This window comes from Schistocerca americana, chromosome X (assembly GCF_021461395.2).
Source record: "Schistocerca americana isolate TAMUIC-IGC-003095 chromosome X, iqSchAmer2.1, whole genome shotgun sequence".
In the NCBI taxonomy this organism is placed as follows: Eukaryota; Metazoa; Arthropoda; class Insecta; order Orthoptera; family Acrididae; genus Schistocerca; species Schistocerca americana.
The window spans coordinates 632,288,377-632,293,782 of record NC_060130.1 but is presented as its reverse complement, the minus strand read 5'-3'; positions in this window follow the sequence as shown (position 1 = coordinate 632,293,782).

The window sequence follows — 5,406 nt, the reverse complement described above, 5'->3', positions numbered from 1 at the left end:
GATTTCAATAGTGATGTGTGGAACATTTTCACACCTGCAGACTAGGTTCTGGATGCCTGCGTAGTGCAGACGCACTTCAAGATCGACACACTGCGCGAGGAGCAATGGCCTACCGCTCATCATCCCAGGGACGAAACCAAGGCACACGTTGCACGTCCTGTATTATCAGGGACCATCAGGAACGGTGTGCTTGCCGAAGGACTAAGACCACGCGTAACTCTGGCCAGGCTACCACTGACACAAAGAAACCGCGAATGATGGATGCTCTGATGTCATGAAAGGGTTGACTGGAGAGTGGAATAGTGCTTTTTGTCTTCAATGATCTGAGTTAGGTCGGTCTGCATGTAGTGAGTGATGGACTAAGCTCTCATTTGAACGATTCCTCAGTATTATTCATCTCTGGTACCTTTATAAGATTGGATTAACAGTAGAGGTAGAGATGATCTAACGAAGAGCAGTGCTTTTCGTCATGAGATCGTCTAGTAAGCTCAGGAGCGTTACAGAGATGACCAACAAGCTTCAGTTGTAAACACCACAAGAGAGTCGTTGTGTATCAGGGAGAGACTCAATGTTGAACTTTCGGGAGCGGACGTTTCAAGAAGAGTCGGGCAATTTATTACTTCCTCCAATATACGTTTCGGTGACTGGTCATGAGAAGAAAATCAGAAAAATTGGATCTCATATGAATGTTTATCGACACTCGCTCATCCCACGCAACACTCGCGAATGGGTCGATGGTGAGGTGGCTAGCGGAGTATAGACGAGGATGTTTACTGAGTGCCTGGGGTGATGATTTTAATAATTTTACTGATTTTACGTAGCACCGTGACTTCTAAAAACTAACTCTGCTTATGTTCAATTTGACTTCGCTCAGCGTTTGACCTTGAAGGCGGCTTTGATTTCATGTGATTTTGTAATGAAGCTCTCCCCATTTTCATCGCAGCTTCCCGACGCTGCTGTTGACCCACGTCAGGTCATTCACATCCGTCACAATCTTGCTCACTACATACGTTTTAGTCTTAGATCCATTTATGATTTACTTTGCATTGTATATTAACTTTATAAATAACCTTGTTAATTCAGTTTTTAGCGAGGTAATATTTACTGTTTATCAGGTTTCCAGTAATGTCTTCCACTTACATAACAATTTCACTGACGGACGTGGGGCCCATGTTCATTTACTGGACTCGCATATCGCACTTTTCGGTTGATCCCTGACCCGTTAATCCATATTTGGGTTTTTCGTGATTTCCTGAAATTGCTTAAGGTACAGTGACAAACATTTGGAAAATACTCTATCGACTGCTTCCCTTATCCTTGCCCAAACTACACCTCCAGTGACAGCGACGCTGACGAAAATTTAAAACCTAATCTTCCAAAATTGCTTCTTAATCAACATTTTTTGGAAACGGTAAAGCACATCACACAAACCAGCAATTTTTTTCTATAAAAGGGCAGCTCTAATATCATGATCATAGAAATAAACAAAGACTTTCGTAGTCCTGTTAACATGAGTGACGCTTAAAGCTTTGATTTTACTGTCAATCTCATGAATCACGCGCTGAATCCCACTGAGTCTGTATCTCACTTGACTCCAGTTTTTTCATTCCTCTGAATTTTCACGCACTTTCGGGGTTAAAAAAGAGAAACAGTTATCTCAGTCAGGGCTTAAACTCCAGTAAACAGCTTCCTCAACGCAGTAATATCACCGATGCTGCAATTTAACCGCATTCTGGTACACCTTTTAACGAACTGATAATGGTTTCAACGTGGTTCGCCAACAGACAGCGCAGTGGCACAGCTACCAGAGCGCCATCTGTGTCTGCCGTTTTATAGGGCATGCTCACAGCCAGTAGGATCAGTATGGTGCGTACGCGTGAAGTAAACAGGCACCATGGTACGGAGATGCACTCATGCTTCCTACAGCTCACTGAGCGAGTTTGAAAGGGGTCAAATTGTGACCTTCCTAGTGGCGGGACGGTTATTTCGAAGAAATGTGACATAATCTGGACGGGTTGCATCAGTTGTGCAACGATCAGTGGTCACATGAACGTTCTCACACCCGCAGGAGATGTTCTGGACGTCTGTGCAGCACAGACATCCTCCAGGATCATCGTATTATAAGGGCATCAATCTCAGATCGTTCAGCTACTATAGCATGGATAAGGGGGCTTGTGAGCCCAGATATGTCAAAACGAACAGTTGCAAACTGGTTATTAGCAGTGGGACTATTTGCACGCACACCTCTGCCAGTCCCCACTCACGCCACAGTTTCGACCTACTGACCGGGGTAGCACAGTGGTTACCGCAATGGACTCGTATTCTGAAGGACGACTGTTCAGACCCGCGTACAGCAATCCTGATTTAAGTTTTCCGTGATTCTCCTAAATCGCTTAGGCCAAATGTGGGGGCGGTTCCTTCGAAAGGGCACGGCCGCATTGCTTCTCCATCATTACCTAATTCCAGCTTGTGCTTCGTCTCTAATGATCTCGTTGTCGACGGGACGGTAAACACTAATCTCCTCCTCGTCCTCCTCCTCCTCCTCCTCCTCCTCCTCCAGCATCGACGTGCACGGCTCGACTGGTGCCGTCAGAGGATCGCTTGGAAGGCGGAATTGCGTGCCGTGGTCTTCAGCGATGAAAGCAGATTCTGCCTGCAGGCAAGTAATGGTCGTTTGCTTGTACGACATAGATCTTGTGAACACTATCTCGTAGAGTGGATTTGTCCAAGACACATTGGCCTCATCCCGGGCGTTATGGTCTGGGATGCGATAATCTACAACTTTAGTTCATCTTTGGTGTTTCTGGAGGGTACGCCAACCAGCGCTCTGTATGTGCAGAATGTTATTAGACTCGTTCTTTTGCCATTCATGCAACAGGAAGGTGATGTGATGCTCCAGCAGGATAATGCTCGCCCACACACTGCCCGTGCAACTCATCGTGCTCTGCGTGACGTGCTGCAACTTCCCTGGCCAGCACGACCTCCAGACGTGTCGCCAATTGAGCACAAGTGGAATACGGTGGAATGAGAAGTGAATCGTGCGACTTGTCAACCAACAACCCTTAGAGAACTACGTGAACAAGTTGAACAGACGAGGCATAACGTATCTCAGGAGAAAAAAATGTGTGTGTGAATTCCTAAGGAATCAAACTGCTGAGGTCATCGGTCCCTAGACTTACACACTACTTAAACTAACTTATGCTAAGAACACACACACACACACACACACACACACACACACACACACACACACGCCCGCGCGAGGGAGAACTCGAACCTCCAGCGGGAGGGTCGCGCAATCCGTTACATTATCCCAGGACAGTATTCACCATCTGTACGATCGACTGGCTGCCGGAGTCAGCGCCTGCATTGTAGCCGGTGGAGGTACACCACATACTAGTATGGGTGTTTCAGCATCGGTCGATACCTGGTGCCTCAGAACCGCTTGTGGTCTTTTTCTGTAAATGTAATCGTTTCATGTACTCCATATGCACCGTTGCAACAATAAGTCTTGAATGAGTTGGAAACCTCTGAAAGTGTGTTCTGTTTTTCTTTTCGGCACTGTACTTTTCAGTTTGGAAAACACAGGTTATTCGCTCATACTGCTCAGAAAACAGTTTCAGGCTCCGGATGCTTTCTGTCGCTTCAACAACATCCAGCAGCGCAATTAGATGTTCTTAATGATTACTTGTGTTCCACGGTGAGAATTTGATTAATCTAATTAAATCTGAAATATTTTACGACTTTTTCATGAACGCAGAAGCTTTCCACAAAACATTATACATCACTAAGGAAAAACTTGCTTTACTGTTTAAGGAGACGTAAGTCAGAGAAAAAAATATACAAATAGCAGCAACATGTTAGAATCTCAAATAAGCTTGCAGGTGTACCGACATAAAAAAGGTATTTCCGCTTCTTTTCAATCATCAGACCACTAGTGGCCGCAGCCCCATGTACTATACTTCAAATAATGAACTCAATAAACCTTTCCTTAGCACATTCCATTTACTTGTAGGGTGCACATAGTATAGCTCCAGCTTCTTATTGCCTGGAGCGTTACCAGCCCAACAGGCCACACCGGTCGTCATAGGAGACATAGTTACGCGCATAGTTCCTCGTCGCAAAATAATGGCGCTTTACAATGCGCACATTTGTGCAAACATATCAGGATCCATCTTTCGTATGTTACCATTATTACCATGCACACCATCCTTACCAGAACTGTTTAGCACACGATCTATTGGCACTACAGCAACCTTCTGTGAACGACCCTTCAACCACCGAGATGAACCTCTGTACGAATCTTAAACATACTCTTGACTTGCGATTCTTCTCTCAACACACAGAGAAAGGTAAGGTAATGTTCCACATTCTGGTCCTAGACAGGCTAATCAGCTCCGATCGACCGCCGTGTCAACCTCTGCCAACGATGTAATTGGATGCTGTACAGAGGGGCATGTAGCCAGCATACCGCTCTCACGGTCGTTGACGGGTTTTTGCACGTTGGAACCGATATTAACAGTCGAGTAACTCCTCCGATGGCCTCATGAGTCTGAGTGCACCCCGTTCCAGCTCTCCCACCAAGTAAAAATCCCTGACACTACCGGGAATTGAACCTGGTTCCCTCACGTGGCAGTCAGCCGCACCGGCCCCTCAGCTACGGAGGCGGACTTCCCCAACACACATCGTACCTTAACGCCTGTATGACACTCCGTAATGCTACTTAACTACAGATCATTCTTCTTGTAACACTTCTCCGTGTTCTAAATCCAACAGTTTTCTAAGTATACACGTTCTCTACACCCACAACTTCTTGTGAATTTTCTTATCTCTACTCGTACGGTTGGTGGAACCCATCTTGCAATGTGACACGTGAAGGATCGGATATTTTAATTTATTATATGGCCCAGAATGGCATAAATTACTATTTGATACTCCCAAGACACTACTCTGTTCTGCCTGACATTATCTTACACTATGTGATCAACAGTATCCGGACACCTGGCTGAAAAATGACTTAAAAGTTCGTGGCGCCCTCCATCGGTAATACTGGAATTCAGTGTGGTGTTGGCCCACCCTTAGTCTTGATGACAGCTTCCACTCTCGCAGGCATACGTTCAAACAGGTGCTGGAAGGTTTCTTGGGGAACGGAGTCGGCGTTCCAAAACATCCCAAAAGTGTTCTATAGGATTCAGGTGCAGGTCATTCCATTACAGGGATGTTATTGTCGTGTAAGCACTGCGCCACAGGCCGTGCATTATGAACAGGTGCTCGATCGTGTTGAAAGATGCAATCGCCATCCCCGAATTGCTCTTCAACTGCGAGAAGCAAGAAGGTGCTTAAAACATCAGTGTAGGCCTGTGCTGTGGTAGTGCCACGCAGAACAACAAGGGGTGCAAGCCCCCT